This window comes from Aethalodelphis obliquidens, unplaced genomic scaffold (assembly GCF_003676395.1).
Source record: "Aethalodelphis obliquidens isolate GAN/ISIS:26980383/991018 unplaced genomic scaffold, ASM367639v1 scaffold8, whole genome shotgun sequence".
NCBI classification, from domain to species: Eukaryota; Metazoa; Chordata; class Mammalia; order Artiodactyla; family Delphinidae; genus Aethalodelphis; species Aethalodelphis obliquidens.
The window spans coordinates 34,371,817-34,386,977 of NW_020837952.1; the positions used below are offsets into that span (position 1 = coordinate 34,371,817).

Sequence of the window (15,161 nt, forward strand, 5' to 3'; positions counted from 1 at the left end):
CAATGAGATACCAATTCATACCCACTAGGATGACTAAAATAAAAAAGAAAGAATGTAACAAGTGTTGAAGATGTAGAGAAACTTGAATCCTCATACATTGCTGGTGGGATTGTAAAATGATGCAGTCACTTTGGAAAACAGTTTGGAAAAATTCCTCAAAACATTAAACATTGAATTACTATGACCCAGTGATTCCACTCCTTGGTATATGCCCAAGAGAAATGACATCCTTTACATATATCCACCTAAAACTTGTACATGAATACACAGCAGCATTATTTAGAATAGCCAATAAAATGGAAACAACCTATATACATCAGAATGTTGTGATAATTAATGGAAAAACAAAATGTGGTATTATCCTTACAATGGATATCAGTTACCCACAAAAAAAGAATGAAGTACTGATACATCCTACAACACGATGAACCTTGGAAACAGTAGGCTGAGTTAAAGAAGCCATACACAAAGGCCACATATTATGTGATTCCATATGTATGAAATAGTCAGAATAGACAAATACAGGAAGACAGACTGAGATTAGTGGTTGCCAGGGGCAGGGAGGAGGAAAGAATGGGCAGAGGTCCGTAATGGGTATGTGGGTGATGAAAATACTCTAAAATTATTTTTGGAGTGATTAAATATTCTAAAATTAGACAGCACTGATGGTTGCACAACTTTGTGAATATTCTAAAAATCATTAAATTGTACTCTTTAAAATGACAAGTTTTCTAGTATGTGAATTACCTCATTAAAGCTATTTTAAAAACAAAGAATCCAAATATATGCATCACAGAAATCACAGAATTTTTTAAAATTTTTATCAGTTTTTCATTCCTGGTTGTCACTGGCATATAAGAGTTCCAGACAGAAGGTACCTCAAACATGGCAAGTGTACTTCTAATGATGATGGTGGTGGTGGTGATGATGATGGTGACAATCAGCAAGTACAGAGCTTACTGTGTACTTGCATTGTTTCAAGCGCTTTACACATGTTAACTGGTTTAATCTTCACAATAACCCGATCAGGTATGTTCTGTTCTACTATTCTCATTTTTCAAACTAGGAAACAGAGATACAGAGAGACTAAATAACTCGCCCAAGCTCACACAGGTAGGAAAGGTGTATGAAACATAACCAATCATAGATCTAAGAGATGCCAAAGCACTCTGGGTATTGTAACCTTGGGATCAAAGCCACTGTTCTCCATGATCTTCCCAACCATTTTTAGGAAGATGAAAACTTTCAAATTTCCCTCTGTCATAATCTTACTAATTCATCATCTGTTGAAAATAATAAAAACAAACTCAAAATCTACCACCCCCAGTTCAAACTTATTTTAAAATATGCATAAAACACATCTCATTACTCCTACCCAGCTGAGTGTATCTGCTCTGGTTCTTTTTGTTTGTTCACTTAACAGATACTTCTGGAGCCTCGCTCTGTGTGAGGCGCAGTTCTCAATGGTGAGAACCCAGCAGTGGGTGGCAGGCCCCAAGACTCTGCTCTCCTAAAGCTTATGTTCTGGTACCTTCAGTCTTTTGGTACCTTATCTTTTCTACTTTTGTTCTGTTGCATACCAGCCTATGTTTATCTCCAAAACCATCCTGGTCTCTGAGCAGTTATGCTCTGTACCCAGTTTTCCACCTTTGTGATATACCTGACGATATTAGGGTCTGAACCTAAAATACCTGAATGAAAATGACTTTTTTTGGGCAGAAAGCACTCATTAAAATCCACACCCCCCAAAGAATCCTATTACTAATGCTTTGAATTACTTAACTCTGTGTGATGAAGAAAATCTAAAACTGTCCTTGAAATGTTCAGAAGCAAAACTAGCAATCATAGATCACAGAACAAGTTCACATAAAGGATTTTTAATGCCACTCATTAGCTGGGCCCAGAAGCACCTATGACCTACTTATTCATGTCCTGAGCTAAGGGAACTTAGAAAACAACCTACAGCACTTATCTACCGGGGTCCCCAGCTATTGGCTGGTGGCAAACAATGAAATGAAAGCAGTGTAAAAGTGAGTATGGAATATCTGAAGAATTCACCAAGAAGTCCTGTCTCACAATCACAGTCTGCATTCCTGGTCCTAGGCAGCCACCTCTGACTGGGGACATTGTATGGATGGCCATGCACAGCCATCCTCACCTTAAATAATTCCTGCTCAAAAGACAGACTTTTTTTTTTTTTTTTTTTTTAACACTGCTTCTGCTGTGCCTTCTCTGCCCTCCTAGCATGACTGAATCTTTTTTGATCTCCAAATTTCAGCTTGTCACATCTTCAGAAAAGTAGTCCCTGACCACCCTAATGAAGGTGGTCTGTCTACTGGCTACCATGGCCTCCTGATTCTTCCGTAACTGATCAGAGTTGTCTTTTCCTTCTCCATTGTCTGTCTCCCTCACTAGACTGTGCTATGCCTACTCTTCTGACCACTGTACCCCCTGGATTTAGCAGAAACATAAATATTTTTGAATATCTTAACCACTCACATGCAGAGTTTATCACCGTTCTCACAGATGGAAACCAAACTCTCTATGACCAGGACAGTCTTTTTTACACGGATCACAACATACCTAAGTATGTACACACATGGTCGCAAATATAACTAATTATAGTAGCAGCTCTGGCCCTTCGTGGGAAAAGCCTCAATCTAATTAACAAATTGGTCATCGAACCCTGGGGGAATTCCAGTCAGGGTGGTTAGTGAAAAAGGGCAGTAGGAGATGGGCAAAGAAAGATTTAAGGCCGTAGACAGTCTAGGCAGAAAAAGATCCCAATAACCTTAACAATAGTTTTCTTGTTTGGGATCCCCCCCAAAAAAATATATATATATACTATCATATGACACATAAAAATGAATAGAAAAGGGAAAAGGGTATGGGCAGAGAGACAAAAAAAGTACGAGATCTCCATCCCACTTAGCCAACTGACAGATCTGTTCTCTGGTCTCTCAAAGCTATCTGGACCTAGATATGAGCAGATTCTTTCCCACCGACCAAGCCTGCCTTTGCTTCCTGTTTGTACAGGAAAAGAACAAGATGCACAGCTTGGGGAAGTTTCAATGCTCTCATTCATAAAATTTTAAAAAAAATGAAAAGGGAAAAAAATATATTTAAGATTCTGGGTTATTAAAAGTCTAGCAAATGAGGCTGCAGTACCTGCTTGCTCCCAGTTCACTGAGGTCCTCTCCTACTTCAGAGTTGCTAATATTCATTTTTTGGGTGAATGCTTACTGAACACTGACATCATACTAAGCATTTACCAATGTTAAATGTGAGTACAATGTGATACCAGCAATCAAGGAGGAGTCTCTATTATGGGGAGAGAATTAAGACAGAGCAAGGCTTGGATCCCCTGCAGTGCCTGGCATATACCGGCAGTGAATAAGCAAGAAACACAAGCAAATGACTGTAAGAACAGAACAAATGCTTTGGAAGTCCATAAAAGGAAGAAATCACGCATGTTCCCTTACCTCTTACTTTCTTTGCAGACACTTGAAGTACAGCAGGGTAACAATAACATTCATTCATTGATTCAGCAAATGAAGGCCTCCTATACTTAGGCATTAAAGCTACAGCAAAGAACAAATCAGATATGGTACCTTCCTTCAGGAGCTTACAGTTCTCCAGGGAAGCAATTCCTTCAAATGGATGGCAGGGCAGTTACCACGCTTAAGTTCTCCTTGGATAAACTCATGGTTGCCATCTCAAAGATGGGAAATACAGCCTCACCAAGTGCACAGAATGAATGTGTGTGGCTAAGAAATCCTTCTCTCTACAGGTTAAAAGTCTCCACTTTCCCTCTGAACATACAAAATAGAGTAAAAAATACAGAGTTGACTGATGCAAACTACTTTGATAGTCCTGAGAGCTATATATAAAACCTGTCACATTCTGGGGACAAACGACTCTTAACAGGTTGTTTAAATGCCATGATTAATTTTAATGCATAAAGTTTCATTTGTCACATTAGAGAATGAATTCTTTTAATGCATCAACAGAAAGTGAAAATTGTGGCATTTGCAAGTAAATTTTTATTGGGAAATTAACCATTCAACAATGTAATCAAGGTCTACACATTTAAACTACTACTATTTATATCATTAACAATGAAACATTCAAGATACTGTGGTGCCCAATTACATACGGAAGTTCATGCATTATATTTATTCTCTTTCTTCCTCGCCTCTTCTCTCCCCCTCCTACTACCCTTCCTTCTTCCCCACTCAACTGTCTGGGCTGGCAAGTCAGAACTAATCACTGGCACCACTTCACTCTCGAGGAGGCAAAAGACCTGTACTCTGAAAACTACAAGACACGGATGAAAGAAATCAAAGATGACACAGACAGATGGAAAGATATACCACGTTCTTGGACTGGAAGAATCAATATTGTCAAAATGACTATACTACCCAAGGTAATCTATAGAGTCAGTGCAATCCCTATCAAATTACCAATGGCATTATTCACAGAACTAGAACAAATAATTTTTAAATTTGTGTGCAACACAAAAGACCCAGAATAGACAAAACAATCTTGAGAAAGAAAAACAGAGCTGGAGGAATAATGCTCCCTGACGTCAGTCTATACACAAAGCTACAGTCATCAAAACACTATGGTACTGGCACAAAAACAGAAATATAGATGAACGGAACAGGATAGAAAGCCCAGAAATAAACCCACGCACTTATGGTCAATTAACCTACAACAAAGGAGGCAAGAATATACAATGAAGAAAAGACAGTCTCTTCAATAAGTGGTGCTGAGAAAACTGGACAGCTACATGTAAAGGAGTGAAATTAGAACATTCTCTAACACCATACACTCTCATAAGTCTTTGTTGATGCCATTAGTAGAGCATTCATCACTTCTCATTATATTTGTGCTTTCATGTCTAATATTCCCTACCAGGTCATGGGGATTACTCTCGAGGGTAGGAGCCATAACTTGGTCATCTTTCTTCCTCAGGTGCCTAGCATAGTGCATGAGACACATACAGGGCTTAACATTTGTTGAACTGAATTCAACTGACCGTCCTGCATCTGCTGAGCCATCCTCAAAATGTAAATATTAATAATTTGACAGTATTTGGAGAGAACTATTGATATAAACTCAAAGTCAAGCCAGTACGATTCTCTACTAAAAATTACTATCTTAAAGGCCTCCTCAAAGGCACAATGAGGGAGCAATGGAAGCATTTATCACTTAACTGCAAATCACTTCTTGATTTTTATCCCCCAAAAGTGTATTTGATGGTTTCTGGTGAAATAGCATAAGGATCTTCTGACAAGTGTGAACATGCAAAAGGAGGTACTTCACGTGTACAGATAAGCAGTGACCTGAACTGCAGATACATATTTAATAAATGGGTTAAAATAAGTCAGTTTGGGCTTATACTTAACATTTCTAGTTTTGATTTAATTCTGTAAGTAGAGAACAAAACAGACCAAAGTCAGCAACGTCTATCCCAAAGTGGTCTTGATCCCTCTAGCTAAAGTGAGTTTCCCATCACTAAAGGTTCTAAAGTAGACTAGGGATGATCACTTATCAGGGATATTGTGAGAAGTATACAAACATCGGATCAGGAAATGCAAACTGAATGCCCTTTAAAAGTCTGTTCCATTCCTGACATTCTGAGATTTTTTTTTTTTTCCTGCGGTACACGGGCCTCTCCCTGCCGTGGCCTCTCCCGCTGCGGAGCATAGGCTCCGGACGCGCAGGCTCAGCGGCCATGGCTCATGGGCCCAGCCGCTCCGCGGCATGTGGGATCTTCCCGGACCGGGGCACAAACCCGCGTCCCCTGCATCAGCAGGCGGACTCTCAACCACTGCGCCACCAGGGAAGCCCCTGAGATTTTTTAAATCACTACACACACACACACACTCTTATAAAATGCCTGCCTGAAACAGACTAGGATAACAAAAAATACCTTTTGCCTGGACAAAAATAAAAGCAATTTCAAAGAAAGAATGGGTCATTTATCTTCAACAATAACAATTAGAATAGGGATTAGAAACTCCAATAATCTTTATATGGGATATAAAACAATGAAGACATACCATTTATTCAAACAAAATTGTTTTTACTTAGCACCTTCGTGCCAGGAAAATTCTAGGTGCCAGAGATATAGGAGTATATTAGTTTCCTACCACTGCTGTAACAAATTACCACAAGTTTAGTGGCTTAAACCAACACAAATTTACTTACTATCTTGAAGTTCTGAAGGTCCAAATAGATCTTATGGGGCTAAAATCAAGGTGTCAGCAGAGCTGTGTTCCTTCTGGAGGCTCTAGGGGAGAATCTGTCCTGGCCTCTTCCAGCTCCTGAGGCTGCCTACATTCATGGCTCTAGGCTGCATCACTCCAATCTCTACTCCTCTGATTCCTATGGCTCCCTCTTCCCTGTAAGGACCATTGTGACTGTATTGGACCATAATCTAGGATAATCTCCCCATCTCAAGATCCTTAACTTAATCACATTTGCAAAGCCCCTCTGCTGTGTAAAGAAACATATTCACAGATTCTGGGGATGAGAACTTGGACATCTTTACGGACCACTGCTCTGCCTAACACAAGAAATGATTACACAAAAGAGACCCTGTTGGGCTTCCCTGGTGGCGCAGTGGTTGAGAGTCCGCCTGCCGATGCAGGGGACACGGGTTCGTGCCCTGGTCCGGGAAGATCCCACATGCCGCGGAGTGGCTGGGCCCGTGAGTGAGCCATGGCCGCTGAGCCTGCGCGTCCGGAGCCTGTGCTCCACAACGGGAGAGGCCACAACAGTGAGAGGCCCGCGTACCGCAAAAGAAAAAAAAAAAAAGAGACCCTGTTGACATGGGGTTATATTCCAGTGAATAAATATATAGATATGTGATGTAATGTCAGGTAGTAACAATGGTTATGAAGAAAAATAAAGCTGGGCAACGTGTTATATTATGATTTAGCTCCACTGATGATGCATTTTTAAATTGGGGGCATGTTAAGTTTGAGATGCCTATGAGCCCTCCAAGGGGAAGAATCATGAATACAATTGGAAATGTATGATTCTAGATTTCTGTGGAGAGGTTGGGGCTGAAGATATAAATTTGGGAGTTATCGGAATATATATACATATATTTACCAGTTTTTATAAAGGATACAAATGAACAGCCAGGTGAAGAGGTACATAAGGCAAGGTCTGGAAGGGTACCAATTGCGGAAGCTTCTGTTCCCTTGGAGTTGGGGTATTCGGCATATAACTATTTACAGCCATGGCTCTATGATCAAACAAGAGGGAGAAGCCAAACAAGAGAACAGCTGCAAAGACTTTAGAAGGCAGGAAGAGAAGGAGCAGGAAAGGTGACTAACGACCCATGAGGTAGGAGGGGTACTGGACCCGAAGGTAGGTAAGGAAAAAGTTTCAAGGGGAAGGGAGTGATCACTAAGATCAAGTCCTATAGAAAGGCTAATTCGGATAAATACTGGGACCTTGACAAGAGTGGAATGGTGGGGACAAAAGCTTAACTGAAGTGGATTCAGAAGAGTAGAAAGTGAAGAAATGAAGACTGAATATATGCCTTTCTTTTGAGGAGTTTTGCTATAAAGGGGAGCAGAGCAATGAGACAGGACTTGGAAATGGATGAGGGGTCAAATGAAGTTTTCCTTTTTAAAGATGGGAAATACATTACAAACGTGGGCTGATGGAAAAGATCGAACAGAAAAAGAGCACTGATGTCACAGGACGGTGAGGAGATAACTACTTGGTAAATGGATTGCTAGGCAGTACTGAGTGCCCCTGGAGCTTTGTATAAATAAATTTAAAGGGAGATCAGTCAGCATGGCAGTCTAGTCGAATTCAGTTGCTTGGGTGTAGGTAGAGAGTCGGCAGAAAAAAACAGATTTAACCAGGCTGAAGTTTTTTGGGGTGAGTACAATGGAGAGAGAAAGGGGCAAGCGTATGGCTACGATGATGGACTATAGAATCCAACCCCATAAAGGCGAGACACACAGACACAGAAGGTGGGCAATGAAAAGGCAGAGGCTCAGTGGACTGGAGGTCCTTCTGGGGTTGATGAATTATCAAAACTGAAGGACTAGAGGAAGTGGTGGCCAGTGTGTGGGAGGTTTTACACTGAGTTTACTGTTAACACAAAGGATTTAGACAGTCACTGAGTTCATCTGACCAAGAGAGGATGGCTGTCTTTCAGAAGTGACTCAGAGTGTTGCTCTGTCTTTGGTTCTTTCCTTGAGATCAAAAGCCAGTGTTAACCAAGAAGTGGATGGATTAATCAGAAAAACAGAATGAAGAGCTATGGAGTCACCCATGTGGGGCTGTCACAGGACCACAACACAGGCAAGATTCGTTCCCAATTTCTAAAACTCTTAAGAAGAAAAGGCTGTTAATCCTGAAGAAGAAAACCACATCTCTTCTATGTTGTATCTGCACAGTGTATTGTATATCCTTGTAGGAACATACCCACCTGATCCAGTCTCATTGATTTAAAAATACTTCTAGGATAAAATCAGAGAATGTCATGTGAAATTTGTGTCTCCCAGACTAAAGTCGCTGAGCGGAGAAAGCCTTCTGTTTATCCCTTGGGAAAAATCATACATCTTTTTCTCAAAGAGAGAAAAAGAGGCTTTGGGGATAAGGTTTTACTGAGGGCTTTGATTTTTCTTCTTCAAACCAAATTGGACGTTTCATGTTTGTCAGAAGACTTGAAAAACCCCCCCGCCCCAATGCAACTATCAACTAGGAAATCTGAGTGATTAATTCAGTGCCCTTGAAAATGACAGCCGAGGCCATAAATCTATCTTTGTCTTTAATCTTTACTGTCATCTCCAGAGAAGCTTATTAATTTTGAAGCCATGAATAGGTAGGATACAGCTAGGACAAATAAAATCTGTACAAAAATTTCCTTTCATGTTTCACTATTTACATGATTAGGCAAACAAACTATGCATCCCTTAAAGGAATATTTGTCTTGTAATGCCTTATGCTGAGTCTAGAACTGTGCACTGCACCAGATAAATTTTAATTAATGATAAAGTACTTACCAGAATTATCTGGGGGAGGTGGAGGGAGACAGCAGGTAGTCAGTGAACTAGAATTAGTACTCTCTCTTCTGAGTTAATATAAAACTAAAAATTCTAATCCCAGTATTCTAGACAAGTAGAATACCAATAAAACTTTCTATAAATTCCAAAGAGAAAACAAGTAGTCATTACATCTTTTGTGAATCCTGCTGCTATACCCCAAAGGCCTACAGAATAAGGGATTCATTCTTATTATCTCTTCCATATAGAATCAACAAGAATATTTTATGCAAGTTGCTGAAATGACAAGGGCAGAAATCAACCATTATTTATAGCGATACCTTACTGTGTTCAAAAAAGGTGTGTGCACGTGTGAATCTAAATTCTGAGGCAGGTAATAACTTATATTGTACAATGATGTACTTTTTTAAAAGATATTTTACATTCAAGTAAGGATTACATCTTGGAGAAAACTGAAGTTTGACTTGGAAAACCACATTTGGTTTAGTTTCACCCACATCATGTCTCCAAAAAGCCATCTGTTCACCTTTCAGAAAGCTGCCCCTTCTTTGCATGCAGAACAGCAATCAAGTGAAATGAATACAGGCGTGAATAAGCAATGCAACCTCACTGCAACACTAACATTTCTGAATGAATCTGTAATCCCTCTTTTTATCTCATAATAACTGATTTTTTAAGTTCCAATTTTGCTTTCAAAAATTCGTTGAAAATAAAACTACTAAGTGAAGTAAGTCAGAAAGAGAAAAATATCACATGGTATCATTTATATGTGGAATCTAAAATATGACACAAATGAACCTATCTATGAAACAGAAACAGACTCACAGACATAGAGAACATACTTTGGGTTACCAAAAGGGTGGGGGAGGAATGGATTGGGAATTTGGGATTAGCAGATATAAACTATTATATGTAGAATGGATAAACCACAAGGTCCTATGGTATAGCAAGGCAACTATATTCAATACCCTGTGATAAACCATAATGGAAAAGAACATGAAAAAGAATGTATATATATGTATAACTGAATCACTTTGCTGTATGGCAGAAATTAACACATTGTAAATCAACTACAATAAAGTAAAAATTTTTAAAAATTCAATGAAGAGATATAAGAATAATAAAGCAACCCTCTCCCCTACCTTAAGAAACAAAGTATACCCTTTTATGACCTATCTCCCTACCTTTCCCTCTTAAAGGATACCACCATCTTGAATATTGTGTCTATCATCCCAATCTATGTCCCTTTACTTTTATCACATAGGTAGACATCCCTCAACAGCAGTATTGCTTTTGTGTGTATTCGAGCTTCACATAAAATAGTATTAGATCTCTTTAGTATTTTCTGTTAACCAACATTGTTGGATTTGTCTATGGTGTCGCAGGTAGGTCTACTTCACTTATTTTCCCTGCCAAATAGTATTCCATTGATTGGGTATTCCACAATTTATGTGTCCTTTGTACTGTTAACTAGCATTGAATTCCACAGTAAGCATTCTTATAAATGTCTCCTGTACACAGGTAGGTGAGTTCCTCTAACGTGTCATAGTTCAGTTATAGTTTTACCAGATACTTTCCCAAATGGTAGAATCAACTTACTCTTCCATGAGCAGAAGAAAATCCCCCTTTTTCTACAAAGTCAAAAATATTTGATTGTCAGGCATTTTAAATTTTAACAAAATTATGGGCAGGAAATGGTATCCCATGGTTGTAATTTCATTGTTTGTTTCCTTGATTATTGGTAACTTGAGCATATTTTATGTGTATATTGATCATTCTTCTGCAAATTACCTATTTAAGTCCTCTGTCCACTTTTTAGTTGGTCTGCTTTTTTCTAATTTATATTTAAGAGTTCCTTCTATAGAGAGAAATACAAATCAAAACAACAATGAGGTACCACCTCACGCCAATTAGAATGGCCATCATTTAAAAGTCTACAAATAACAAATGCTGGAGAGCATGTGGAGAAAAGGAAACCCTGTTACACTGTTGCTGGGAATGTAAGTTGGTGTAACCACTGTAGAAAACAGTATGAAGGTTCCTCAGAAAACTAAAAATAGAACTACATATGATCCAGCAATCCCACTCCTGGGCATATATCCAGACAAAACTATAATTCAAAAAGACACATACATCCCTATGTTCTTAACAGCACTACTCACAACAGCCAAGACATGGAAGCAACCTATATGTCCTTCGACAGATGAATAGATATATAAGATGTGGTACATATATACAGTGGAATACTACTAATCCATAAAAAAGAATGCCATGTGCGGCAACATGGATACAACCAGAGATTATCATACTAAGTAAAGTAAGTCAGAAAGAGAAATACCATATGATATCACATATATGTGGAATCTAAAATATGACACAAATGAACCTATCTATGAAACAGAAACAGAATCAGGGATATAGAAAATAGACTGGTGGTTGCCAAGGGGAGAGGGAGGTGGGGGAGGGATGGAGTAGGAACTTGGGATTAGCAGATGCAAACTGATATATAGAGAACGGATAAGCAATAAGGTCCTACTGTAGAGCACAGAGAACTATATTCAATGTCCTGTGATAAACCATAATGGAAAGAATGTGTGTGTGTATATATATATATATATGTATAACTGAATCACTTTGCTATATGGCAGAAATTAACACAACATTGTAATTCAACTATACTTCAATAAAAATTTTAAAAAGTTGCTTATATATTATGGATACCAATACTTTGTTTATATCCACATCCCCTACTCTGTGGATTGTGTTCACTTTTATGGGATTTTTTACAGAAGTTTTTTGTTTTAAATGTAGTCAAATTTATTAAACTTTTTCTTTTATGATTTGTACATTTTATATTTTGCTTAAGCAATCCTTGCCTACCCAGAATACATAAATATATTCTTCTGTTTTCCTTTAGAAGTTCTGAAGTATGGGGTTTCTCACTTAAGCCTTTAACCCATCTGGTATTGATTTCATTTGTGGTTAAAAGTAAGAATATAATTTTTTATTTTTCATATAGCTAGCTGTCCCAGCAACATTTATTGAACAGTTGACTTAGTGACAAACCCATCTTCATGGGTCTACAAAATCAGGCCTTTCATAGACCAACCATCTGCACTTGTGTGGGTCTGCTTATGTGCTCTCCATTGTGGACTCTTTGTCTCTCTAACAATATCACACTTAGAGCTTAAAGAGTCCCCAACCTTCAAATTTCTTCAAAATTGTCCTATTTTGGGACCTTTGCTCTTCCATGTATGCCATAAAATCAACTTTTTAGGTTTCATGAAAAATCTTAATAGGATGTTTATTGGAATTGCCTTGAATTTGTAGATTTATTCAGGGAGAACTAACGTCTTTATGACACTGAGCCTCCCTAACTACAAACATAATATTCCAAAACACGTGGAACATTTAATAAATTTCAACTTATCCTCTCGTGGAGGCCACTCTAATATTTTCTGTATCTTTTCAATTTTAGTATACGTGCTGCAAAAGCAAATACACCCCCACCGTTTTAGTATCATGATAATGTACATGGAGAGCCGACCAAACCAGCAAGCCAAATGTTGTCCTCAAATAACTATCCTCACTATTTTTATGAAACACAAAATTATCAGAGTCAGGATTATTTAGAATAAATTTATGAAAAATTATTTCCTGGGCTTGCTGACTCTCTTAAGGTAAATAATGCCATTCTTTGACCTTTTTTACAGGCCTATTTTCTGTTCCTCAAAACTCTTCAAGTGCCAAGTTCAGGAGAAGTGAGCTGTGTGTTAAAAGTCATGAGATAATTTTTTTTTTTTAATTGCACATACACAGGAACTCATGCTTTGCTCACTTCAATAAGACTAGCTTCTTTACTGTGTTTTAATACTATGAAGAGGCAATTTTAAGGCAGGAATTTATCCAATCATTTAACAAAGCTACATCCAGAAAACATCTTTTAGAGGGCAAATATTATATTTATTTATGTTCTATTCACCATCTAGCATAATGTGAACATTCTAGTACGATTAATGATAAAACTGTGATTATAACAGTATGTATATTCACAGCTGGGTATTGAGAACCACTCTTCTATTTATTGTTCATTATATCATTCAGAAGACAGAGAGTGAAAGCTTTCTATGAGATCGCAGTATACACAGTGCACTTTATGTAAGTTTGCTTCAATTTGCATTTGCAAAATAATGAAGTCTTTCCTCATCCTCCCCAAATAGATGCAATTTGCCTGTTCTAGATCTCTAGAAAAATTCAATTTTTTTTCTTAAAGGTAATTATCAATTTTCCCTGCATTTCTGCTGTTTGTGATACTGTATAATTATCCATGCTATCATATAATATGGCGCTATATTAATGGGGCATCAAGTCACACGGACTTGGGTTTAATCTTGTCTCTTCTGTGTACTGACTGTATGACCTTGGACAAATTACTTGGCTTCTCTAAGTGTTAGTTTCCTCACCTGTAAAATGAAGAAAATAACCCTGGGCTACATTATAAGGTTGCTGTGAGAATACAGGTAAAGAGTTTAATCTATAGTTTGTGATCAATTACCTATCATTATCAATATTATCAAATTGTGTCCTCCCCCCAACTCCACTAAAATCTAAATTGCACTTTTCTAGAAGGCAGAAGCCATAGCTCACCTTCTTTCGGATAGCTGACAATATGGTGAGTGCCTCCTATGTGTAAGGCATACATAAAGTAATTAATAAAATTTGTTGAATTAAAGATATTTTTCTATCCATTATATTCAAATTAAAAAAAAATTCTTCTGTCTGGTTTCTCAAATAAGTTAACAGGCTACTTAAGGGCAGGTGGAAGTTCAAAAAATAAATGAACAAGCCATACTAAATAAAGTAGTAAATGGATAAGCATATGCTGAATATACATTTAAAATGAAAATCACTGTTCAGCAAATCCAAAACAAAATATTAAGACATTTTCAGATATAGTTAAAAAAGAAAAAAGTTTCCATTTTCAGGCAGCTGCCTGAGAAATGTACATAATACTTTTTTAAAACACTTAGTAAACAAAGATACAACATCTTTTTAAAAATTCTGGTCCCATCATTTAATGTGTGAAAAATGATTTCCTAATAATAATACAGGAAGCCAATCTAACATCAAGCATTTAAATCTATGAATCTCATCTGAAATATTTAACCCCTTGATAAATATTATATAACTGGACATAGTTGAAAAATTATGGCATAAAATCTTCAGGACAAAGAGCTTATGAGTAGAAAATCAGTAACAAATACTTCATTATAAATAAGAGGCCATGATAACAATATTACTGTTTGATAGACATACTATATTTTTCTTTCCTACAGTTTTGTATATAGAAAGGTATGGGTGTTTTGCTCCTTTCTAATTTTGCTGGTGGAAGAAACTCAGAAACCAAAGGATAACAACAATGACTGATAACTAACAAGGACCTACTGTATAGCACAGAGAACTATACTCAATATTATTTTAATAACCTGTAAGGGAAAAGAATCTGAAAAAAAAGTATATATATATATATATATATATAAAAATATATATATATATATATAACGGAAACTAACACATTATAAATCAACTATACTTCAATTAAAAAATTAATTTTAAAATGACTGTCTTTATAAAGAAAGATTTTCCTTTCTTTTTTTTTAAACCAATTATCATGGGGAAAATGGTCCAGGAGAATTAATGTTCAAATGCTACCATAAAGTTCAAAAATATTTTTCACAGATGTCATGAGTCAAAGAGAATATGAACTATATTCTATAACTTTATTAAAAGTGTGGTTAAGAATCATGAAAATTTATCTACACTAAACACACACCCAGAGGAGTAAGCAGGAAGTTCTTAAAAAAGGAAGCCGTGACACCACTAATGCACGTCTGCTACTTACAGCCATTAAATGCAACCAGTTTTATCTGCTTTATATTTCAGTCACAGTATTCACCAAATAACCAGCATTATTCAAGCAAACAGTCTTCTAATTACCACTCCTGATGAATGAGATGAGATTACTGGTGATCATCTATTTGTCATAATCATTACCGTATTTAGTATGAAGCTGCAGTTCAGGGATCACCCTGTGGGACCTCACGGCTTGATCAATCAATT

At 37.3% G+C, this 15,161-nt stretch overlaps 1 protein-coding gene and 1 non-coding gene across 6 annotated transcripts in view; both read right to left on the bottom strand.

Annotated features, from left to right (window-relative positions):
• POC1B (POC1 centriolar protein B) overlaps window positions 1-15,161 on the bottom strand; it is a 107,589-nt gene that overhangs the window by 12,281 nt on the left and 80,147 nt on the right. The gene's annotated exons all lie outside the window — the stretch shown is intronic.
• Window positions 12,438-12,539, bottom strand: LOC113621394 (U6 spliceosomal RNA). The gene has a single exon (XR_003433178.1). It is a non-coding gene; the product is annotated as a U6 spliceosomal RNA (small nuclear RNA).